At 40.9% G+C, this 26,419-nt stretch overlaps 1 protein-coding gene and 1 long non-coding RNA gene across 4 annotated transcripts in view; both read left to right on the forward strand.

Moving 5' to 3' along the window:
- LOC129621394 (uncharacterized) overlaps positions 1–21,615 on the forward strand; it is a 42,599-nt gene extending 20,984 nt beyond the window's left edge. The window contains exon 3 of the long non-coding RNA XR_008699324.1: positions 21,542–21,615. This is a non-coding gene — a long non-coding RNA (uncharacterized LOC129621394). The remainder of the gene's footprint in view (positions 1–21,541) is intronic.
- MYO1E (myosin IE) overlaps positions 1–26,419 on the forward strand; it is a 216,949-nt gene that overhangs the window by 21,390 nt on the left and 169,140 nt on the right. The gene's annotated exons all lie outside the window — the stretch shown is intronic.

The following is a 26,419-nucleotide window of genomic DNA, read 5'->3' on the forward strand; positions in this document are numbered from 1 at the left end:
AGAACTGCAGAACTTCAGCCCACCCTGTCCTCCCACCCCCCAGACCTACTGATTCTGAATCTGTATTTTAGTAAGATTTCTAGGTGATTGCAAAGCACTGCATTGGAGCATTGCAACCCAAGCAAGGTAACATGATTGTAAACACCCCCCGCCCCCTGGGAAATTCTGATGGCTGTCCTCCAGGAGATCACCTCTCAAGGTTAAGGATGCAGTTGAACACCTTGAGCTTTCAGGAATGTAATCAATAGTCTCTAATTATCTTGCTGAAGCAAAAATGTCAGGGTTTTGCTCGGGGGTGGGACTGAGGGAAAAGGTTTTTCCCAGGCGGTTCCAGAGATGGCTGTCCTGAAGTAGACACACGGGAATGGTGGTTCTCTGCAAAATGCCTGGAAAACTTTCCACTCGGGATGTCTCCTCTAGGGCTGCTGTTGATGTTGAGCTTTCTGCTCTTACTGATTCCTTTGAGGACTACTGCATTTGCCAGTTAATGACATGTCACTGTGAACTAGTCTGTCTAATCTTCTAAAGCTGCCTGAGAGCAGATTTTATCAGGCTGGGGAGGGAAGAAAGAGATCCAGACTTCAGTTCAGTCTCTCAGTCATGTCCGACTCTTCTCGACCCCATTGAATCTCAGCACGCCAGGCCTCCCTGTCCATCACCAACTCCTGGAGTTTACTCAAACTCATGTCCATTGAGTCGGTGATGCCATCCAGCCATCTCATCCTCTGTTGTCCCCTTCTCCTCCTGCCCCCAATCCCTCCCAGCATCAGAGTCTTTTCCAATGAGTCAACTCTTTGCATGAGGTAGCCAAAGTATTGGAGTTTCAGCTTTAGCATCAGTCCTTCCAGAGAACACCCAGGACTGATCTCCTTCAGAATGGACTGGTTGGATCTCCTTGCAGTCCAAGGGACTCTCAAGAGTCTTCTCCAACACCACAGTTAAAAAGCATCAACTCTTCGGCACTCAGCTTTCTTCACAGTCCAACTCTCACATCCATACATGACCACTGGAAAAACCATAGCCTTGAAATCCAGACTGGGGAATGTCAATATCGTGGAAAGAGAGAAACGCATTGAAGAGAGCCTGAGGCAGGAGATAGATGGGCTTCAGGTTAGAGTGCCCAGCCTCCAGAACATTCCAGCCCTGAGGCTGGAGGAAGTGCACCTAAAAGTTTCCCTTTTAGAATCCCCTCAGACACCTAGCCTGGAGACATCAGGGTCCTTGTCTGTTGTCCCTCTCCCTTCCAGATTCCTGTTGGTTCCCAAGCCCCACGAGTATGTCTTCACATGGCTCTGCCTTCCTCTTCACAGCTGTTGTGCTAGTTTGAATCTGCATTGTCTTACACTGGGACCGTCCAAGAGTTTCTTAAGTGATCTTCACTCTTCTCCCTGTAATTCACAGAAGCAGCATTGCCAGAGTCGTCTTCCTGGTAAATAGAGCTTTGCACCTGTCACTCTTACTCAAAAATTCTCAGCTCTTACTGAGAATAGGCTTTAGCCCAACATGCAGTTCTGTCTCAAATCTATTCCAGGCTGCCTCTGTCCAACTCTTATTTTCCAGTAGTCCTTCTGGAATATGTAAACTTGATAAGGGCCACCCGAATGCCTAGACTGCAGTATTAGCTCTTAGCATAGTGCCCACATTCAGTCGCTCAGTTGTGTCTGACTCTCTGCAGCCCCATGAACTATAGCCTGCCAGGCTCCTCTGTCCATGAAATTTTCCAGGAGAAAATACTGGAATGGGTTGCCATTTCCTCCTCCAGGGGATCTTCCTGGTCCAGGGATCGAACTCTTGTCTCTTGCATCTTCTGCACTGCAGTGGATTCTTGACTACTAGCACCACCTAGGAAGGCTGCCTGCATGCTGTAGGTGCTCACTAAATATTGATTGGATTAATGAATGATGAGCTGATTTTCATGTTCATATTGTATAGCGTGGCTGGAATATACTCCTTGGTCAGGCCAGTTTCCATGACTGGACTTCCTTTCCCTTTCTTGTCATTTATCAAAAACTTTGAGGTCCAAATAAAGTCTCATTTCCTGGAAAACCTTTGATTTGATTCACTAATATCACTCCTTCTTCTCATCCTCGCTCAAGTCTTGGAGTTATTTATTTGATGCTTAATAATATGTAATCTTATTATTAAGATTGGAGGTGATGGAGTTCCAGTTGAGCTATTTCAAATCCTGAAAGATGATGCTGTGAAAGTGCTGCACTCAATATGCCAGCAAATTTGGAAAACTCAGAAGTGGCCACAGGACTGGAAAAGATCAGTTTTCATTCCAATCCCAAAGAAAGGCAATGCCAAAGAATGCTCATACTACCGCACAGTTGCACTCATCTCACACGCTAGTAAAGTAATGCTCAAAATTCTCCAAGCCAGGCTTCAGCAATACGTAAACCATGAACTTCCTGATGTTCAAGCTGGTTTTAGAAAAGGCAGAGGAACCGGAGATCAAATTGCCAACATCCGCTGGATCATGGAAAAAGCAAGAGAGTTCCAGACAAACATCTATTTCTGCTTTATTGACTATGCCAAAGCCTTTGACTGTGTGGATCACAATAAACTGTGGAAAATTCTGAAAGAGATGGGAATACCAGACCACCTGACCTGCCTCTTGAGAAATCTGTATGCAGGTCAGGAAGCAACAGTTAGAACTGGACATGGAACAACAGACTGGTTCCAAATAGGAAAAGGAATACGTCAAGGCTGTATATTGTCACTCTGTTTATTTAACTTATATGCAGAGTACATCATGAGAAACGCTGGACTGGAAGAAGCACAAGCTGGAATCAAGACTGCCAGGAGAAATATCAATAACCTCAGATATGCAGATGACACCACCCTTATGGCAGAAAGTGAAAAGGAACTAAAAAGCCTCTTGATGAAAGTGAAAGAGGAGAGTGAAAAAAGGTGGCTTAAAGCTCAACATTCAGAAAACGAAGATCATGGCATCCGGTCTCATCACTTCATAGGAAATAGATGGGGAAACAGTGGAAACAGTGGCTGACTTTATTTTTTGGGGCCCCAAAATCACTGCAGATGGTGACTGCAGCCATGAAATTAAAAGAAGCTTACTCCTTGGAAGGAAGTTATGACCAACCTAGATAGCATATTCAAAAGCAGAGACATCACTTTGCCAACAAAGGTCCGTCTAGTCAAGGCTATGGTTTTTCCTGTGGTCATGTATGGATGTGAGAGTTGGACTGTGAAGAAAGCTGAGCGCCGAAGAATAGATGCTTTTGAACTGTGGTGTTGGAGAAGACTCTTGAGAGTCCCTTGGACTGCAAGGAGATCCAACCAGTCCATTCTGGAGGAGATCAGCCCTGGGATTTCTTGGGAAGGAATTGATGTTAAAGCTGAAACTCCAGTACTTTGGCCACCTCATGCGAAGAGTTGACTGATTGGAAAAGACTCTGATGCTGGGAGGGATTGGGGGCAGGAGGAGAAGGGGATGACAGAGGATGAGATGGCTGGATGGCATCACCGACTCGATGGACATGAGTCTGGGTGAACTCTGGGAGTTGGTGATGGACAGGGTGGCCTGGCGTGCTGCAGTTCATGGGGTCACAAAGAGTCGGACACGACTGAGCGACTGAACTGAACTGAACTGAATATGTAATCTTGCGTTGCTATCTGTGTGTATATGAGTCATACTCTCCTGAGAGACTGTAAGCCCCTTGAGATCAGAAATAATTTATGTTTCTTTATACACCTCAGAGGGTCTTCCTTGGTGGCTGAGTAGTAAAGAATCCCCCTGCTGATGCATGAGATGTGGGTTAGATCCCGGGATCAGGAAGATCTCCTGGAGAAGGAAGTCACAACTCTCATATTCTTGGTTGAACCATTCCATGGACAGAGGAGTCTGGTGGGCTGCAGTCCATGGGGTCGTAGAGTTTGACATGACTCAGCAGCTAAACAACAACAGTGCCACTCAGAATTTACCATCTTTCCCTTTGGTCTTTTGTGTTGCTGTGTGCCCTCCTCATTCCTTGGTCATTCACAGCTCTTCCACAGCACTTACGTGGAGTATTATGGTTGCTTGCAGGTCAGGCATCTTCTCCGTGAAGGAATGCCTATGATCCCTGGGGGCAGAGACGGTATCACCTAGTTAGTTTCTCTTTCTGTCATCTATGGTTTTTTGACTGATGGATGCTATGAACTTTGTCCTTTCTGATCTTTATGTCCCTTCTTTTTCTTCTGCTCAGTTCTTAAAACTCCAGTTTTCATACTTCAAGTGTGCTCCTAGCAGTTAATGCCACATGACTCAGCGTGTCCCCTCGCAGGGGTGTGGAGGTGACTCAGGAGCCGCCTCGGGCAACTGTAGTAGATTTGTTCCACCCTGAGCCAGAGGCAGGAGCCGGCCTGGTGATCAGGAAAGAGCTGTTTTCCCCTTCATTGTTTCCTGAGGACAGAGGAGCTGGGTGGGCTACAGTCCTTGGGGGTCACAAAGTCTCAGACACAACTTAGCAATTGAACAGCAACTACTTCAGTTTATTTAAAAAAAGGAAATGAGATTAGTTTTTATTCTCTTTTCTGGTGGTAATACATTGAGTACTATTTAAAACATAATTTTGTTTATTCCCTTTTGGTTGTGCTGAGTCTCTGTTACAGGCTCCTCTCTAGTTGTGGTGGTTTCTCATTGCAGTGGCTTCTCTTGTTGCACGGCTCTAGGGTGTGGCTTTCAGTAGTTGCTCTCCTGGATTCTAGAGCACAGGCTCAACAGTTGTGGCCCAGGAGCTTAGTTGCTCTGAGGCATATTTGCTCTTCCAGACCCAGGGATTGAACCCTTGTCTCCTGGCAAATTCTTTACCACTGAGCCACCAGGGAAGCCTACATTGAGTATTAATAAGATCATTGCTGGGGGATGAACTGGGAGTATGAGATTAACAGATGCACGCTACCAGTATAGCGATTTTACCAATACAAGCATTTTCTGTACAGTGCAGAGAATTATGTTCAATATCTTGTAATAAACTATAATCGAAAAATCAAGAAAAAAGTGCAGATATATACATACGTATATAACATCTGAAATTAACGTGATATTGTAAATGAACTGTGTGTGTGTGCGCTCAGTTGCTCAGTTGTGTCTGACCTTTTGCGACCCTATGGGCTGTAGCCCTCCAGGCTCCACTGTCCATGGGATTTCCCAGGCAAAATACTAGAGTGGGTTGCCATTTCCTGCCCCCAGGGGATCTTCCTGACCCAGGTATCAAACCCATGTCTCTTGTGTCTCCTGTATTGGCAGGTGGATTCTTTATCATTGCGCCACCTGGGAAGCCCCAAATGAACTCTGTTACCAAAAAATTGAATATTATAGCATGCTTCGAATCCAATCACTGAGAGTATGTGAAGTTTCACAACCCTATCAAGGCTGAAGCTTGATACTAGATACCCCTCCTCCTGGCTCTCCTGCCTCTCCCCAAAGCTAGAGACAACTATCCCCAAAATAGTTAGTACATTAGCATTTTTCAAGTCTTGGCTGACTAGACTTTAGGGAAAACATACCACTTATCTCCAGTCTCTTAATAGGCAACATGTAACTCAAAGACAGTTTGTTAAGGAAATACATCCAAATTGGGATCAACTGAGTAAGGTTAGAAATGTTTCAGGGAAATAGACACATCTCAACTTCCTCTGCCCAACTTCAGACTTTGACATCTACTGATTTGGAGAGGAACGAATGGCAGGGAAGAGAGATCACAGAATGAAGTTTATTAGTAATTTATTTGTTGAATTTGGACAGGACAGCTTGGCTGTTTGAAAAGTTCTTGGCAAAATGTCTCATCACCTTCCTCTCTAATTGGCTGAGTAATAAAGTAGGCTTATTGTATTTGAATTTTCTGAGTAGAATAAGTTCAGTTCACCCTTTTGTACATGATGGATCATTGGAAGTGCATTACCAGGCTGGGAGAAAGACATCCTTCTCTGCTTTATCCCCAGGCTGGGAGGAGGAAGCACAGCCTTGTCTAGAAACATGATGAACACATCATTATTTCCATTTCATACACATGACAAAAGTCTTATAAGTTGGAAGATTATAATTGCAAGAAATAGTGGGAATTTGCTGTCTGACATAAGGAGCTCAAATCCAGTGTTCTGTGACAATGTAGAGGGGTGGGATGGGGTGGAAGGTGGGAGGGAAGTTCAAGAGGGAGGAAAGATATGTATACCTATGGCTGACTCATGTTGATGTATGGTAGAAACCCAACACAATATTGTAAAGTAATTATCCTCAAATTAAAAATAGATTAAAAAAAAGACAAAAATAATTGCAAGAAATAATAAGGGAGGCATATATATGTATATAGTGTATGTGTATATATACATATATATATGACATATAGTATTTACTATAGTATTATAGTATACTAAGGGAGTTTCCCAAGTGGCACTAGTGGTAAAGAACTTACCTGCCAAGGCAGGAGACGTAAAAGACGCGGGTTCAATCCCTGTGTCAAGGTGATCCCCTGGAGAAAGAAATGGCAACCCACTCCAGTATTCTTGCCTGGAGAGTCTAATGGACAGAAGAGTCTGGTGGGCTACAGTCCATAGGGTCGCAAAGAGTTGGACACAACTGAAGTGACTAGCATGCACACGTGTGGTATAGTAAATACAGTATATATAGTAAGTGTATATATATATATTTAAAAGTTCATATGAGAAGTTATGGGGGACAATGAAGTAGTTACTAACCAAATAAGGTTTCTGATGATCCTTTTTTACTCCTCTGCCTGGGTGCCGCCTCTCCATGCCCAAGTCTTAGACAACTTTCTAGGTCAAGGCTCCACAAAATCCCATTCCCTTAAAGAAGTCTTCCTGGGCACACTCCTCTCTCTCCCATATATCATGGCATGTTACTTGGAATGCTCTTATCTCATACAGCAAGTTTACCTTGTATTAAAACAGTCAAGATTCTGTGTCTTATTAAGGTGTGAAACTCCAGAAAGCAGGGGTTGTTTCTGGGCATGGCCAGCGATCTCAGTCCAGTTAAGAAGCACCTGTGGATCTTTTTAAAAACTGTCAATCCTAGACCAGTTGAAATAGAGGTTCCCTGGCGGGGGGAACTCAGGTGCACTGTATGACTTTTCAAAGCTTCCTGGGTGATTCTGAAAGAAGCCAGTGCTGAGAGTCACTGTGAGTAGATATTTAAGGATTGATGACTGCGCCACAATTTGATGCAGTGTCTAAAGCAAGCTGACTAGGATGTATTTTTGCCATGCTGCAGCAAATGACTGAAATTAAGAGGCTTGGGGGCTTTTTTTGGTGTGAAGAAAGGAGAGAGATGGGGGAGAAATTTGTTTAATACAGCTGACTTCCTTAAAAAGGAAAATAGTTCCCAGGGGACTTTACAAAAGAGGAACCATTGTATGTACAGCACCTGGGAACCTTCAGTGATGGCAAGGCTGTTGTAGCCTGGTGAATGCCTTGTAACCTGAATCTTTCTTCCCCCTCCTCCACTTTGGTGGTGTACCCTGGACCAGAGGCCTCTGACATATCGTGGGGTATCACATTCACCTGGGGAGGTGATCCAGCAGGTTTGGGATGAGGCTCAGGAATGTAGTTTTCACAAGGGTTCCAAATGATTCCACTTTCCCAGTGGCTGATCTACAACTCTCTGGAAAATACTGGAGGTCTGGATTCATAAGCAGTGGGTCTTTTTCTTTGTGGAGGTGGTGGTGGTGGTTCTTTACCCTGTTGTCTTTCTTACCCCAAATTATATAATCACGTACATATTTTCTCTAGAATGTTTCTATATTTTCGAAGTTGAACTCCTTGTGTCATCTGAAACTTACTTATCTGGCATGAGGGGTCATATAACTTTTTTCAATGGATATTTAATGGTTCTAAAAATAAGTTATTAAATAATGCAATCTTCATGCTGTGTTCTGAAGTGCCACCTCTGTTCTATATTAAATTCACATATGTAATTTGTTTCTAGCATCTTCTGTTCCTTTGACCCTTTTCTCTATTCTTGAACCAGTTACCAATACCAGACTATGTAATTACTCTAGTTTTAGAATATGTTTTCATGTTTGTTTGGGCAAGACCTCCTTAATTATATTCCTTCTTAAATGAATTCTTGGCAATTCATCTTCATTTACTCTTCCAGATAGAATTTAGGATCAACATGTCAAAGTTCCAGATGAAAATCTCTTTAGAACTTAGACTGTAGTTTTATAGACTATGGAGGAAATTTGGAAAGGTGAACATTTTTATAGCCACATCTTTTTAAATCTATAAACACAGTGAACATCTCCATCCGTTTTTTCCTTTTAAGACCTTCAGTAAATCCTGTGTTTCTTCATACATGGTTCTATCACATTTTTTTTATATATATAATTTTTCTGGCCATACTGCATGGCACGTGGGATCTTAGTTCCCAGAGCAGGGATTGAAGCTGCATCCCCTGCATTGGAAGAACCAATTCTTACCAACTGGACTGCCAGAAAAGTCCCTTACATTTGTATTAAGCATATTATTGGTATTTTATAACTTTTGCTCCTAGTGTGAATGGGATCTTTTCTATAACATTGTCTTTTGAAAATACTAATAATTTTTTTCATTTTTTAAAATAATTTAATGAATATCATGTTACAACCCACAAAATTAAAATAAGAATCTCATTTACTTGAGTAAATAGAAATTGTAGCATTTGGTTCATTCTGTTTTTAATGAATGTATGTTTTTTTTGTTATTGTTAAAAAATGAAAATACCAGCCACCAATGTCTTAAGTATACTCTTTTCTTAGTTCTTTTTTTTTTCATTAATAGAGTGGCTTGGACCATTGGGTCATCATTCTGAAGACTCATAGCCCATGGGTGCAGAAGGGGCAGAAGAAGAAGCTGGACCAAATGTTTTGGTAGTAGGACATACCCTGCAGTTGTACTTCTCAATAGATCCCTGATAGTGGCCAGATGCTCAATGATGCACCTCCTCTTCCTAAAGATCTAGAAAGCACAGTTAAAAGTGAAAAGAGGAGAGAAATACTTCAATTCTGCTTAGCAGAATGAGGGATTTAGAAGTGGAAGCCAAACTTTTGCTAAGAATCTCAGTAGGAAAAAAGACTCCAGGAATCAAATCTAATTACATAAAAGTGTCTTGCATACTATAAAGTGATATTCAAATGTGTTAGGAGTACTAAGACCATGTGTTTTTAGCTACATTTGAAAGACTTTTCTGGTGATCCAGTGGTTAAGACTTTTTTTTCTCTTTTTATTTTATTTATTTATTTTTTTAGAGTCTTTATTGAATTTGTTACAATTTTGCTTCTGTTGTTTCCTGTTCTGTTCTTTTGGCCAGGAGGCATGTGAGATCCTAGCTACCTAAGCAGGGATCGAACTCGCACCCCCTGCATTGGAAGGTGAAGTCTTAACCACTGGACCAGCAGGGAAGTCCCTCTCTCTCTCTTTTAAAAAATTTATTTATTTATTTTAATTGCAGGCTAATTACTTTACAATATTGTGGTGGTTTTTGCCATACATTCACATGAACCAGCCATGGGTGTACATGTGTTCCCCATCCTGAACACCCTCCCACCTCCCTCCCCATCCCATCCCTCAGGGTCATCCCAGTGCACCAGCCCTGAGCACCCTCATGTATCGAACCTAGACTGGAGATCTATTTCACATATGATAATATGCATGTTTCAATGCTATTGGCTCAAATCATTCCACCCTCGGCTTCTCCCAGAGTCCTAAAGTCTGTTCTTTACATCTGTGTCTCTTTTGCTGTCTCGCTTATAGGGTCATCGTTACCATCTTTCTAAATTCCATATATATGCGTTAATATACTGTATTGGTGTTTTTGTTTCTGACTTACTTCGCTCTGTATAATAGGCTCCAGTTTCATCCACCTCATCAGAACTGATTCAAATGCATTCTTTTTAATAGTTGAGTAATATTCCATTGTGTATATGTACCATAGCTTTCTTATCCATTGTCTGCTGATGGACATCTAGGTTGCTTCCACATCCTGGCTATTGTAAACAGTGTGCATTACGGCTTCAGATCTCTGATAAGGAAACTGAGATCCTGCATGCTGCAAGGTGTGGCCAAAAAGGGAGGGGTTGGGGGCTTTCAGAAAATAAACAAGCCAGTACTGGAAAAAGCCTGGTCCATCTCCCCCAGAATTGTCTTAGTTTTAGAGGGAGTTTTATGTGAAAGCAGAGGAAACTGCAATATAACTCTTTAATCCAGCTATTTGTCTGAACCATGAATAACACTTAGGAAGCCTTGGGATTCTGGTAATTGGTGAATGTGCTATCTGTTCTTAGCGTCCGCACAGGCTAAATTAAATACCCTCCAATTGCCAAGTGAGGGCGTGGGAGAGTAGTGTCCCGTTATCAATAATTAGTCCCATTCCTGGTGCCTCTCTTTGCCTTCCCTTGTTTTTCCTCAATCGTCTTGTATTGTAGGGAAAAAAAGTAGTTTGGCCATTCTATTTTCTGATATTAAGATAAAAGCTGAAAATTAATGCTTAACCAATTGGGCTCTAACAACTAGTAGAATCAAGAGATTCATGTGCAAGTAGTAAGTATTCTGTGTACCCAAGAAAGTACTTTTTTTCATCTTCATATTTTCACATTATATTCACCTGCTGTGAAATAAATAGTGTCAGATTTTGTTTTTGAATGTTGATTTTCTTTTTTAAAAAAAGGTTAGGAGAAAATAATCTATAAAAATATTGAATCTCTATGTTGCATATTGTATTTTAAGTCAACTGTACTTCACTTAAAAAAGATTTGTAAGGAACAGAAAATTTTAAAAATCACTGATTAAATGCTAGGATATATTTTAGGAATTTAAGAATAAAAAAGGAAAGTTTAGGAAATCATTACAGAAACAATATATGCATTAAAAAATAAAATTGGTCCAGGAAACTGACAACCTGTTGATTATTACTGGGAAAATTATGGGGACGAGAAGGTAACCATTAGAGACTTCCTAAAACAGAGACAACTAAGAGTTCCTGGAACTTATATTTTATTTAGGATCTTTGATTCTGTCCTTGAGTAGACTTCTATACTGTGCATCCCTGCTGAAGTGAATTTAGATGTCAAGATGGTTTTACTGGTGAGTTCTATAACACTTTTAAGGGATACACAGTTTTTCTAAAAAACAATTTCAGAGCAGAGAAAATAATTTCGAATTTTTTCCTATGGGGTTAACGAATCTCAGTTAAAAATACTGCACAAGGATGACACAAAAGAAAATTAGGGCGTTTTACCCGTGAATATAAATGCCATCCACTTTAGAATTTTTGAGGTAGAAGATACTTTGGAGACACCTACGTCACACCTACCATTTCTTAGGTGAGAAAACAGGTTAGAGTGGCTGAATGCTTTCATGTAAGGTCATAGTTTGGTTGCACCTGTAAGAAAGGTTGTTTCTTGACTATGCAAAGTCAGAATAGCGCCCCCTCAGGAAGGGTGGGAATTAGAAGTAAGTGAGGGTGTGCCTCTGCCCACCATGGGCTCTGTGTGGCTTATCTTCTCATGTTATATGAGAAAAGAATCTGAAAAAAGAATGAATATGTGTATAACTGAATCACTTTGCTGTACAACTGAAAGTAACACAACATTGTAAATTAACTATAATCCAATAAAATAAAAAAAACACCTCACTTTTGCCAACTGAAGGATATTCTGTTGTCTCTGTTGTTCAGGAGAGAAAGCTGTAGCCCAGGGAAATTACATGGTTTGTGCTAAGAGTCAGATCTAGTTCTGTTTATTTTTGCTTTTTTTATGCTACTGTTCTTTTGCAAAGTTCTGTGCTCTGCTTGGGCTTTCTAGGTGGGCTAGTGGTAAAGAACTGCCTGCCAATGAAGGAGACCCAAGAGACTTGGGTTTGATCCTTGGGTCCTATCCTTGGGTTGGGGAAGATTCCCTGGAGGAGAGCATGTCAACCCACTCCAGTATCCTTGCCTGAAGGATCCCACGGACAGATGAGCCTGGCGGGCTACAACCCGTAGGGTTGCAAAGAGTCAGAGTCAGACACAACTGAGGCAACTGAGCATACACACACGTGTCCTGCTTAGGTTTTTTCAAAATCCAAATACTGCATTTTTGAGTACCATTCCCTGATTGCTTTAGGGAAAGCACTTCCAATGGACTAAACACATTTAATAATGCGCTGTGGCTTCTAAACTCCCCTCTCTATGGGGGAGAGGTGTCTCTTCTGTCCACTTAATTAAGCCTCTTTTAAATTTTTTTCACTTTCAATTTTTGAATTTAAAAAATGTAATGGAGGTACAGTTGATTTACAGTGTAATTATTAGTTTCAGGAGTACAAGGTAGTGATTCAAAATTTGCATAGATTATAGTCTATTTGAAGTTGATCAATCCTGGACTTTCTTTGGAAGGAATGATGTTAAAGCTGAAACTCCAATACTTTGGCCACCTCATGCGAAGAGTTGACTCATTGGAAAAGACTCTGATGCTGGGAGGGATTGGGGGCAGGAGGAGAAGGGGACGACAGAGGATCAGATGGCTGGATGGCATCACTGACTCGATGGACATGAGTTTTGAATGAACTCCAGGAGTTGGTGATGGACAGGGAGGCCTGGTGTGCTGCGATTCATGGGGTCGCAAAGAGTCGGACACGACTGTGCGATTGAACTGAACTGATAAAATATTGGCTATATTCCTTGTGTTGTATAATGTATACTGATAACTTGCTTATCTTATACATAGTAATTTGTACCTCTTAGTCCCCTACGCCAATTTGTTCTTCCTCCTCCCCCCTCTCCATTGGTAGCCATTAGTTTGCTGTCTGTGTCTGTGTATCTGTTTGTTATATTCATGTTTGTTTTATTTTTTAGATTCTGCATATAAGTGATGACATACAGTATTTGTCTTTCTCTATCTGATTTATTTCACTAAGCATTATCTCCTCCAGGCCAATCTATGTTGTTGCCAAAAGAACACATTTTACTCTTTCTTTATGGCTGAGCAATATTCTATATATATACCACATCTTTATCTGTTCATCTGTTGATGGATGCTCAGGCTGCTTCCATATCTTGGCTGTTGTAAATAGTGCTATGTGAACATTGAAATGCATGTAGCTTTTTGATTTAATGTTTTCATTTTCTTGGGATAAATATCCAGGAGTAGAATTACTGGATCATGTGGTAGTTCTCTTTTTTGTTTTTTGAGGAACCTCTGTTCTGATTTCCATAGTGGCTGGACCAATTTACATTCCCATCAACAGAGTACTAGGTTCCCTCTTTCTCCGCATCCTCTCCAACATGTGTTATTTGTGGTCTTTTTGATGACAGCCATTCTGATAGGTGTGAGGTGATACTGTATTGTGGTTTAATTTGCATTTCTCTGATTAGCAATGTTGAGCATCTTTTCATGTGGCTGTTGGCCACCTACATATCTTCTTTGGAAAAATGTCTATTCAGATCAGCCCATTTTTTTAAATCAGGTTGTCTGCTTTTTTGATATGGAGTTGTATGAGCTGTTTATGTTTTGAATGTTAACCCCTTATGGGTCATTTCATTTTGCAAATATTTTCTCTCAGTCTGCAGTTTTATCTTTTCGTTTTGCTTATGGCTTCCTTTGCTATGCAAAAGCTTTTAAGTTTAATTAGGTCCCATTTGTTTATTCTTGCTTTGTTTCTTTTGCCTTAGGAGACAGATCCCAAAAAATATTTCTATGATATATATTGCCTTAGGAGACAGATCCCCCAAAATATTTCTATGATATATATATATCTGCCTATAATTTCTTCTAGGAGTTGAATGGTTTCTGTTCTTATATTTAGGTCTTTAAACCCATTTTGAGTTTATTTTTGTATATGATATGAGAAAATGTTCTAATTACATGCTTTTACACATAGCTGTCCAGTTTTCCCAGCATCACTTATTGAAAAGACTGTTTTTCCCTATTGTGTATTCTTGCCTCCCTTTTCTTAGGTTAATGAACCACAAATGCAGAGGTTTGTTTCTAGGCTTTCTATTCTGTTCCCTTGATCTATGTGTCTGTTTTTGAGCCAGTACCATGTGGCACATATGGTACCATATAGTATGGCCAGAAGTCAGGGAGCTTGATACCCCAACTCTGTTCTTCTTTCTCAAGATTGCTCTGGCTACTCAGAATATTTTGTGTTTCTATACAGATTTCAAAATTATTCTAGTTCTGTGAAAAATGTCATTAGTATTTTGATAATGATTGCATGGACTCTGTAGATTGCCTTGGGTAGTATAGACTGGGCCTCATTTTTCTTGATTGTCCTTCATGAAAAGTTATACATTTTAGAAATTTCTTTTTTCCCCCAAATAAATTGCTTCAAATTATTTTGCAGGCTGTGGTCATAAGCTCTTCAGTATGAAAATGGATGAACAGATGAATAAAAATGACATGCTAGTTGGTGTTCTTGGTTCTTTCATGCCTGGTGATTCTTTTTGCCTATTAACTGGTTACTCTCAGGGCTGCTAGTATTTATTGAATCTAAATATTATGTTCCTTTAAGACTTTTCTGATACACTCCCTTGATTCTTATCCCCAAATAAAAATTAAACAGTATAAAATTAGCTTTAATTTTAGCTTAAAGTGTCCAAGTAAATTAGAAGAAAGAAGTAGGAAAAGGGCAGTTATTTGCAGAGATGATTGTAAATATATTATCTTCTCCTTTCATATGATGCTACACAGTAAAAAAGCAGTGAGTTGAGGTCATAGAGACCCACCCAAAGTCTGACCTTTTCCTGTCTTGGGAATTTTCCTCCTCCCTTCAATGGTGCACAGAAAGTAGGCTATCGAGAGAAAATGCAACAGGAAGACAGCATTTTAGAGATCTAAACCTCAATGAAACAGGTTTTATGTGAAAGATCTGCATTCCTTAATTTCAGTGTTAGGCTAGATTTTTAAGATTCTTAACAGAGAAGGCCTTTGAGTGATATGTGAAAGCAAGGAAAGCCCTGTCTTCTCATATTTCAACTTAGCCCTGTCCACCTCTGCCTGTACTTCCGTCTTGCTCCTCAGGCTTTTGTGTTCACCTCTGTGTGTCCTTGGCATTGAGTTTGGTGCTTTCCTTGTTCTGAAGTATATAGCAATGACCTGTTTTTCCTCTTGAAAAAAGATACTCTGCAAGTCCAAGTACATTTATTCCCACTCAACTAATCTAAATACCATACACTGAATTCCATTATGCACATCTTTATTTTGGTTGCTCTATATTCAAATTTCATCTTTGTCCAGGTGAACATATTTTAAGGGAGGAAAAAATCCTGGATGTTGACCAGGAAGTTGCCTGGAGAGGCAAAGAGAAAAATAGATGAATCAAAATAAGGAACGCCTGGGAAGGGAGCCTAAAGTCCCTAGGCCCGCCCTACAGTGTCTGTTGGAAGAGGCGTTGGCCTAGAGGTCAAAGAAAAGCTTTACAACTTGAGAAACACCAAGCCCGCAGCACAGAATAGGTCTTGTCAAAGATTTTCCACCTCAAGTAACCAAGTTACTTTCTATCTCTGATTGCACTTGGGAACCAGAAAGTCAGTTGAACATTTGGTTAGAGAATCAGTCACAGGGGAACAAATGTCTCTTATTACACATAAAATCTATGTTGGAGCACAATTAATTCGCAAACACTCATTAGACCCACTGGAGGGGAAGACCCCAGAAGATTTTGGTCTAGCAAGGAGCGATAAAATGGAAGTTGAGTGTAGTGCTCATTATTGCTAGTTCAAGATGTATAAAATGCCATTGGCGTTTTAAAAACAGGGTGTTGTCCTTATTATTGGGTGATCCAGTGGCTAAGATGCTGCACTCCCAATGCAGAGAGCCCAGGTTTGATCCCTGGTTAGGGAACTAGATCCCGCCTGCCTCAGCTAAGAGTCCTGCAACTAAGATCTGGTGCCACCAAATAAATACAAAAACTGTGGTTCATGCCCCGAGAACCTCCCCGCCCTCCTTTATACCCCAAGGCCTAGGAGCCAACTGGCCAGGGGTCAGCCTGCCAACAGTGCACCCACAGTAGTTACCCCACCACAACAGAAGGGCCCACCCAGTCCATGTAGGGAGCACCCCAAAAGCATATGGCTTTGGTGACTGGAGGAGAGAGTGCTGCTGGACCCTTATATCTGGCCACTCCTCCAAGATCCAGACACAATAGACTGACCTGCCCCGAGAGATAAACACTGAGAACTGGGCACTATGAGGAGATGGAGTAGTTATGTTCCAAACGGTGGGTCAAGACAAAAGTTCAGAAAGAGAACTATACAAAAGTGGAGATAAGCAGTCTACCCAATAAAGAGTTCAAGGTCATGATCATAAAGATGATTACCCAACCCAGGGTAAGAATGGATGAAGGTAGTGAGAGTGTCAACAGACACAATATAGAGGAGAACCACGGGTGAATTCATAATAGAGTAACTGGAATAAAAATGCTGATGAGATTTTCATAGCTTCACTCCTGGCTTTGGTCCTCATACATGGCTTTTCCCTGGCATCCTAAGTTTGTAGCCACAGGATTTTGGGGGACCTTCCCCCTTCTACTAGGCTTCCCCAGTGGCTCAGCTGTAAAGAATCTGCCTACAGTGCAAGAGCTGCAGGAGACATGGGTTCAATCCCTGGGTCGGGAAGATCCCCTGGAGAAGGGCATGACAACCCACTCCAGTATTCTTGCCTGGGGAATCCCATGGCCAGAGGAGCCTGATGGGCTACAGCCCATGGGGTCGAAAAGAGCTGGATGTGACAGAAGTGACTGAGCATACACACACAGACCTCCTACTAGAGGGACGTGATTACAGGTTAGAAGGGATTGAAGCTCCCCTGTTGCCTTTCTCTGGTCAGGAGGCTCGGTGGGAGTCGAGCACAACTCGAGGAGCAGAGTTGGCCCAGTGTCTTTTGGAACGTGCTTAGAGAGAGGGTTCTGAAAAGAGAGAGGGAACAATTTTCCGTTTCCCAATTCCCACTTCATAATTCAGCAGATGGTGTGCCTTCGCCATCTGAGATTTAATACAGACAGTCCTCTCACTGACCGACAGGTTGAAAAAGAAAGTTTGCTGGGCACCGATCTGGGAGTCGGGAATGGACTGTGTGCCGAGTACATTTCAACTCCTCTTTGAAGCAAAAGGAAAGTTTCGACACTGACCTAGTTTACATGGCTACTGTTAAAAAAAGAAAATTCTGTTAGTGAAAATAGAAACTCGGATGTAAATAAACAAGGCTATAAATTCCTAAATCATCTCTTAATTTTTTTCCCCCAAACTTTATTCTATTTGCTTCACCTCACAATGCAATGGTTGCTAGAGGCCACTTTAGTTACACCTAGTAACTGAATCTGCAATTCCACAAAGCAGTACTTCCTTTAGAGGGACTTAATTTGATTAATTTACACTCTTGGGTGACGATTCTCAGTTGAGTAGGAGGGGAAAAGCTAGTGTAATTTAACCATATTACCCACGTCATGGATGGAGAAATGTAAGGAGAGTAAGTGATTTATTTGCCTTACTAGTTGAGTGAAGTTGTTTCTAAGCTTAGGTTTACCTTGTTCTCTAAGAACTTTATGAGCAAGATATTTTGGATTATGGTAGTTGATGTTCTTTAAGTCTGGTACTGCAGGCTAAAGCTCTGTTTTCTGCCAAATGTGAAAGAGCAGAATGCAACCATGTGCTTTACATTATAAAAATGGTATTGATGGATGTTCATGTTTAGAAAAACCATCGTCAAGATCACCATCTGTAGATATGGATAACACAACCCTTTGCCGAATGAAGCTGGTTTCGTCATAACTGCTTACCTTCGTGTGTCTTATTTTTCATATCTCTAGTAAACTAGATTTGGTTAGACAAACTATTAGGTGGAAATCTATGGTTTGGAGCCTGGCTCTTGTAATCTTAGAGCAATTTCCTCAGTTTTCACATCTGTAAAGTCGAGATGTTCATAGTATTTATAATAATAAATCATTTTCTAGAGTTGTAAAAGTCAAATCAAAGTATCTGGAAGTATATTGTAAGTTGTAAAAAAAAATTTAATAATTGTAAGGATTTTACAAGCATGGATTTGCTTTAAAACAGGAGCGTTCTTAGGAAATATGCTATATGAATTACTGAAGGTGCCAGAGAATTTTCCAGATGGTCCAACGTGTGTCCAAAATTCAAGTCCTATTAAGACACATATTTTAAAAATAAAAGACATTTGTCATGGCATTCCCAGATCTAGATTTTAAAGGACATAAGTAAACATTGAACAGTTTTTTGTTTTTAAATCCAGGAAAGAGCTTCAGGATTTGCTTTTTCTTTTGGTATTTGCTGGATGTAGTTGGGAAGAGGAATAGCAAATAGAAGTCACTGCAGGACTGATCCTTTTGTGTCATCAGTGAGATTCCCACACCACAGAACCAGATTTTCGCCTGAGAAGACACTGCAAGCCTGTGTGCAGAGAGCACTGCGTATATTTTAGATGACAACTGGGAACATTCCTCCACATAAAGTAGGGCCGTACATCATTTCAAATTATGAACTTTTTCCCCCCCACATTTATTAGTTTCTCTGCCCCCCTCCCCCCCATTATACTTGCCAAAGTTTGTTAGTAAATAAATACTCAGGCTGTTGAGCTGTGGCTGTACTCCAGGGCATGGAGTGTTTTAAGTGCAAATCCATCCTAGCCTCCAAGTAGCCAGGAAAAACAGGTGCTGGACCTCAAAAAGATCTGCAAGCGAGCCTGATTGGGTGCCATCTAGTTTTGCAGCCCTGATCATTGTGTGGCATGTGGATGGGACTGCAGTAAAAAGCAGCCCACTTTCAAAACTAAGTGGATTTTCTATTATTCATAACACAGATCTATTGATGCAAAAACCATGCTTTCCTGATGTGGCCACTGAATCATCACTTGCTTCTTTCACAATCCCTAAAGTCTTGTGTTCTGGTGGTGTTTGGCAGATCCCATCTCTAACTGCAGCAGTTCGTGCTGGCCAGTGAAGTGTCTGAAAATGGTTTCAAGTAATTTCAACAAACTCTTTTGACAGTTCACCTGCTCACTACATAGAAAGAATAGTACCCATGTCTACCAAGTTGTGCCACATCTTGTTGTTCTTTATTTTTTAATTTTAACATCAAATTTAAAAAGGAAATACTTTGTTTAATAACAAAAGTATAAAGTACTTTGTTTAATAATAAGTATAAAGAAGCCATGAGCCAGGCAAGGAATGAATAAAGGTTATTCTGAGTAGACTTGTGTCCTACATAAGTGCCTTTTTTTTTTTTTCCTTTTGTAGTTTGGCCATTGTGGTGTGAATATTCTTTTTGTATTGTATTTTTCTTATAAGAGATATTAAAGATGGTTAAATCTTTATACTAGTAAATGTGTTAAGACTTCCTCAGCAGGGTTCACAGCTGGAAGGTGTTGGTGGACGTGTTTTTTGCAAATAATCTTCCTATGTCTGCTTAGTAATTTTCAGGTTTCTGAAAGTATAACCCATAGATGACATGTATGAGTGGCTAGAGCAAAATGATGATGGAGTTATTTGTGCCAGCCTGATAAGTCAATAATTCTAATAGGCAAGGTTAAAGAGTTGGCAAGTTTCTGTCAGATTCCCTACTATTCTTGACCTTGCCAACTGGGCCAAAAAGACCTGGCAGTGTGAGGAGAAAGGGCTGCTGCCTTTGCCAAGTGATTTTTTGTCTAGTCAACTTACAGAGCCCTAACAGGCTTTGGAGAATATTTGGATGAAATTGGTGGCAGTTTTATTGCTACCATCTGATTCTGCTTTGGGCCTGAAACAGTTTCTGCCACTTTGTGACCAACAGGAAAAAAATGCTATTCAGTTCAGTTCAGTCGCTCAGTCGTGTCCAACTCTGCAACCACATGGACTGCAGCATGCCAGGCCTCCCTGTCCATCATCAACGCCTGGAGTTTACTCAAACTCATGTCCGTTAAGTCGGTTATGCCATCCAACCATCTCATCCTCTGTTGTCCCCTTCTCCTCTCACCTTCAAAATTGCCCAGCATCAGGGTCTTTTCAAAAGAATCAGTTCTTTGCGTCAGGTGGCCAAAGTATTGGAGTTTCAGCTTCAGCATCAGTCCTTCCAGTGAATATTCAGGGCTGATTTCCAACACCACAGTTCAAAAGCATCAATTCCTCACTGCTCAGCTTTCTTTATAGTCCAACTCTCACATTCATACATAACCACAGGAAAAACCAGAGCCTTGACTAGACAGACCTTTGTTGGCAAAGTAATGTCTCTGCTTTTTAACATGCTGTCTAGGTTGGTCATAACTTTCCTTCCAAGGAGCAAGCATCTTTTAATTTCATGGCTTCAGTCACCATCTGCAGTGATTTTGGAGCCCCCAAAAATAGTCTGTCACTGTTTCCACTGTTTCCCCATCTATTTCCCATGAAATGATGGGACCAGATGCCATGATCTTTGTTTTCTGAATGTTGAGTTTTAAGCAAACTTTTTCACTCTCCTCTTTCGTTTTCATCAAGAGGCTCTTTAGTTCTTCACTTTCTGCCATAAGGGTGGTGTCATCTGCATATCTGAAGTTATTGATATTTCTCCCAGCAATCTTGATCACTTAAAAATGCTATTACTGTAATGGAAAAAGTTGACATTCAGTAGCAGTTTCCTATCTTATCTGAGAAATCATCTAAAATGTCATAACTTTGAAGAGCAAAGCATTCTATTGATGTTGCTTGGCTCCAAGGCATTGATTACTTATTCTCAGTTGAAATGATACTGTCCATCATGAGAGTGAGCAAGAGGAACTAATAGAAGGGAGCAGTGAAGGCATGTGGAGGTCCCTTTGACCCCTACTTCCATTGGGCTCTTATAGTTCTGCCACTCTGTGGGTCCAAGGGAGACAGAGGGTCTGTTCTATTAACCACTTTTTCTCCAGAACTTAGTGTAGCACCTGGTGTAGATTAGGAGCTCAGTTTGTTGAATGAATGAATGGAGTGAATGAAACACGCGAAATAGAAAAAACATTCTGGGAGCAGCTGCAAGAATAAGCAAGTCACATAGTCCATTGCATTTTATGGTTTTGGTTGGTTGGTTGGTTGGTTGATTTTCAAAGGCTGAGAAGTATAGGGGAAAGCTCACCAGACTCCAGTCTTTTGGTTTTGTTTTTACTTATTTACCTTTATTTATTTATTTCTGGCTGGGATGGGTCTTTGTTGCTATGTGAACTTTTATCAAGTAGCAAGGAGGGGATATTCTGTTGTGGTGCACAGGCTTCTCATTGTGGTGGCTTCTCTTGTAAATACTCACAGCTTCTAGAGTATTTGGGCTTTAGCAGTTGCAGCATCTGGGTTCAGTAGTTGTGGCTCCTGGGCTCTAGAGCACAGTTGTGGCACATAGACTTAGTTGCTCCACAGCATGTGGGATCCTCCCTGACCAGGGATAGAACCCATGTCTCCTGCTTTGGCAGGCAGGTTCTTTACCACTGAGCCACGAGGGAAGCCCCCAGACTGTAGTCTTCGTGTGGTTGTTGTTTATGATGTGGATGGAGTGAGGGCATCCTTTCTCTATCCTAGCATTTTTTTTTTTAATTAATTTTAAAAATTTTGACTTTGAATTTATTTTTTATCCTAGCACTTCTCATGCTGTGTTTTGAATGTCACCATCAGTCACCACTTCGTCCCCTTGTTGCTGCTGTTCTCTGCTGCTCGGAGACACCCAGAATTGGCGGACATTTAGATGATTTCCATTTTTATTAAACACTTCTGCTAATATTCCTTTTTTTTTTTTTTTTTTAATATTCTTGTTCAGTAGATTCTGTGAGGCAAGATTTGCTGGTTCATGCCTGTTGCACTTTTTAAAGATGTTTCATAATTGTTTTCCAGAAAGGTTTTGCCTATTTACATGCTTGCCATGGGCATAAGTGAATAGTTATGAAAATAAGGTAACACTTTGAAATTATTGGAGCAGAGTTTCAAGTAACTAAAAACTAACTACTTGTAAGCTCACAAAAATTTTGAGGACAAGAGGTTCTTTATATTTTATATTCTCTACCATACAGTTAACTGATGAGTGTAATTGATCTTTCTTCTTCTTTTTTTTTTAAAGAAATTTATTGTTTTGGCTGTGCCAGGTCTTAGTCGTGACATGTGAACTCTTAGTTGCAACACATGGGATCTCATTCCCTGACTAGGGATTGAACCTGGGCCCCCTGCACTGGTGAGTGTGAAGTCTTAGCCAGTGGATCACCAGGGAAGTCCCTATAATTGATCTTTTGAGTCAGGAAGTCTCTTTTATCCTCTTCCCCATTACCTCAGGCATATATCCAGGGGATTTCAGAGGAAGAAAAAGTAGCCCTTTTCTATGAGGATATGCTGATTTCTGTGTTTGCTCAGATACATGGTGGAAGCTCAAAAGGTATTTATTAAAGTTGTTCTTGTGGTTGAGCTTTCAACTACTAACATTATAGGAATAAAGAAAAAAAAGGAAGAAAACTAAAGGCTGACATTAAGGCAAGAAGAGAGTACCTCTAGGAGGAAGTGGGAAACCAGATTGTTCAGAGGAAGAAGGAAGGACACGCCACCAATGGGAAATTGGTCTAGTGTGTGGGGTGGTGTGGGTTTGGTAGCAGAAGTCTTAGTGTAGAAAATTGGTAAGTGGATGTACTAGAAAGGAGATAGTAATGCAGCTGGATAGGTAAAGCAGAAACTTGTAAGGCGAGATGTGGGCTAGGCAAAGAGGATTTCAGATTTAAAAGAAATGTGGCATTTCTTAGAAGGTTGAACATCAGTTGTTGAGGCTACCATGTATGGCCAGTCCAGATAAATTAGACCACCAAGTCATCATGGAAACGGAAGAAGAACTGGGGACTCATATGTCTTCCCAGCTTAGCTCCTTTTTAGGGTACAATTGTGAGGGGAGCTTCCCCGGTGGCTCAGCAGTAAAGAATCCACCTGCAATACAGGAGACGCAGGAGATGTGGGGTCGATCCCTGATTTGGGAAGATCCCCTGGAGGAAGGCATGGCAACTCACTCCAGAATTCTTGCCTGGAGAATCCCATGGACAGAAAAGCCTTGTGGGCTACAGTCCATGGGGTCACAGAGAGTCGGACACAACTGAAGAGACTGAGCACGCATGCCTGTGGGGGCCGGGTGGACAGATAAGGTTAGGTTTGTCTACGAAATAGGAAATAACCTGATTAAAAATCGACAGGGAGCTACTCTTGACAATCAAATGGGCTGGATTCAGTAGACTGCTAACAGAGTCAGTTCCTGAAATCTCTTCTGTTCTGTGGTGACATGAGTGATGGAGAAGTTTAGCTGATGTGACTTTAGCATTAGGGTAATGCCAGTTCTGCTGTGGGTTTACAGGACAGAGAGGACTGTAACTAGAAGCACCTGTGACTAGACTGCTGCTGCCGTTCAGGTTCATCTCTATTCTAACGAGAATGAACACCACCCCGGTGACAACTGAGTAATGGCAGTCCTGGATCAGCGTGTTCAGTCATTTGGGTCTGTGAGTCATAATAGGAATATTGAGTTTACTTTTGATTTTGAGGAGGTAAATGTGTGTGTTAGAGCTATAGAAAAACCCAGAACTCATTTCCACTACATTGGCCAATTCTTGGACATTGTAATCCTATCACTCTGTCTCACATGAGAAGTAGCAGCAATTAGGAGACTTTGAATTCTTTACCCGTGACTTTGAGGCAGGTGATTTAACCCCTCTGAGAATACAGTTCGTCATCTGCATAATGGAAATAATGTGTACTTCTACTTCCAGTCACAGGGTTATTTGCGTGCTAAAAATGGCAAAGGAGGTAAAAGTTAAAGTACTGTAAAATTGACAGGAACTTCTTGATTTAAATTAATTTTTACTCATTTGTCAGTTTTTTATTGAGAGCTTAGATTCTAGGCTAACTTGAAAGAGAGCTCTTAGCTTCATTCCATGTGAATTATCCCTGTGTTATCCTTACCTTAAAATTAGTTTTTGTGTTTCCTTCCGCCTCTTTTGAGAATCACTATATCCTTCAATAATAAAATAGAGCTGCCAGTAGTGAAGTGAGGCTGTGAAATTATAGACTGGTAAAGCTGGAACGCGGGGAAGGCAATGGCACCCCACTCCAATATTCTTGCCTGGAAAATCCCATGGATGGAGGAGCCTGGAAGGCTGCAGTCCATGGGGTCCCTGAGTCGGACATGACTAAGCGACTTCACTTTCACTTTTCCTTTTCATGCATTGGAGAAGGAAATGGCAACCCACTCCAGTGTTCTTGCCTGGAGAATCCCAGGGATGGGGGATCCTGGTGGGCTGCCATATGTGGGGTTGCACAGAGTCGGACACGACTGCAGCGACTTAGCAGCAGCATGGTCTCTGTCACAGCTTCTCAAATCTGCCACTGTACATGAAATCAGCCATAGAGACTACATACATGAATGAGTGTGACTATGTTCTAATAAAACTATTTACAAAGATGAGCAGTGAGCCATTTGACTCACATCCTGAAATTTGCTGACCCCTGTTCTATACACTTCCATAAAGATAGAACAGATGCACTTATAACATTAAACACAATTCATTTATTAATTTGGGGGTATTAATTTGTAAATATTCTAACATTGACTCAAAAATTTTTTAGGAACTTACCTGCAAAAGACTATAACAGTATTATTTCTTTACACTGTACATTTGACTCTTGAACAAAATGGGTTTGAACTGCATGGGTTCATTTACAGTATGTGAAATGTATATATATTTTCTATTAATATATATATATTGGAAACATTATTTTGAGATTTGTGACAATTTGAAAAAGTTTGCAGATGAACTACCTAGCCCATAAATTTCAAAAAAAATTTTTTTAAAGTTAGGTATGTCATAAAGACATAAAATATAGATAATAGTCTATTTTATCATTTACTGCTATAAAATATACATGAATCTATTATAAAAAGGTAAAATTTATCAAAATTTATACACACACTTACAGACCATACATGTGCCATTTATACTTGAGAGAAATATAAAAAAGATGCTATATTCAATCATAATTGCGTAAAATTAACTGTAGCATAGGCTGTACTACCGCAATAATTTTGTAGCCAATGTTAATCCACTGTTTACGGGTAAGGCTTCCGATCAACAGTAGGCTGCTGCTGCTGCTGCTGCTGCTGCTGCTAAGTAGCTTCAGTCGTGTCCGACTCTGTGCGACCCCATAGACGGCAGCCCACCAGGCTCCCCCGTCCTTGGGATTCTCCAGGCAAGAACACTGGAGTGGGTTGCCATTTCCTTCTCCAATGCATGAAAGGGAAAAGTGAAAGTGAAGTCGCTGAGTCTTGTCCGACTCTTAGCGACCCCATGGACTGCGGCCCACCAGGCTCCAACGTCCATGGGATTTTCCAGGCAAGAGTGCTGGAGTGGGGTACCATTGCCTTCTCTGAACAGTAGGCTATTCCCGGTTAATTTGATGGGGTTGAGCGAGGGAGTGAAAAGTTGTATGTGGATTTTTGACTGTGCAGGGGTCAGCACCCCTAACCCCCGAGTGTGTAAGGCCTGGCTATGGATTTTAGGGCTATTTACTTTTTTCAAGTATTTACTTTTCCTCAGATACTTTCTCAAGTATTTACTTTTCTATGTGCTTAGCCTAGCATTTTGCATGCTGCAGTGTCATTTTAAATTAAGGGCATGGACCTAAGTCCAGCTATATACTATTCAGCCAGAAACTGGTAAAAGGAAGAGTGAAAAAGGGATGAGAGAGAAAAGTTAACCTTAAATGATCCTTGAAGTCAGCATCAGATACCTTGAGAAAGAAGCCACCACTGCTTGATTTATAAGATCTTCAATTACAGTTCTTTGATTCTTAACCTTAAAAAAAGAATTCTACTGCAACCATTTCAAGCCATGTGGAATATCTATTACTGCTTAGGAATTTACTGTGGTTTTTCATTGATCGCAGCCCCAGACTCTGGAATATGTATTAATTTATTTGGGCAAAGAGTGCAGGAATCCACATGCAAACTAAAGTGAACTTTCTGCTGAAACAGAATATTGAAGCTGGGAATGATTAATTCTTCAAAAACGAACCATTGGCATGAATAAATATTGAATTCAAGACGGTTATTTTGGGGAGTGTGCTTTTTAAAGTACAGAGGTATTCTAACCAACTTCCCATTTGAAAGGGAGGGTATGTTCCCCCATGAACAATATTTGTTTAGCATCATTAGTAAATTATTAATCTGCATTCCAGTGTTACATGTTTGAAATACCAGTCCTGCCTGTCTGTGCTGCATTTGATCTCATTAATCAGGAGAGTGTTCTGGGAAGAGAGGGAATGACTGTGGTTTGCTCTTTTAAAGACCTTAAGATAGAATCAAAAGGCCTTGGTTATACAGGAAGGAGGCCCGTCTAGTGCTTGACAGCTGGCAGTTTCCATATCGAGTCATGTGATGCCATGAACTTGGAAGGAACACTAGATTGTGGGAAAGTTTGGGTGGGCTTCCTCCTCCCTCTGA

This window comes from Bubalus kerabau, chromosome 10 (genome assembly GCF_029407905.1).
Source record: "Bubalus kerabau isolate K-KA32 ecotype Philippines breed swamp buffalo chromosome 10, PCC_UOA_SB_1v2, whole genome shotgun sequence".
Taxonomy (NCBI): domain Eukaryota; kingdom Metazoa; phylum Chordata; class Mammalia; order Artiodactyla; family Bovidae; genus Bubalus; species Bubalus kerabau.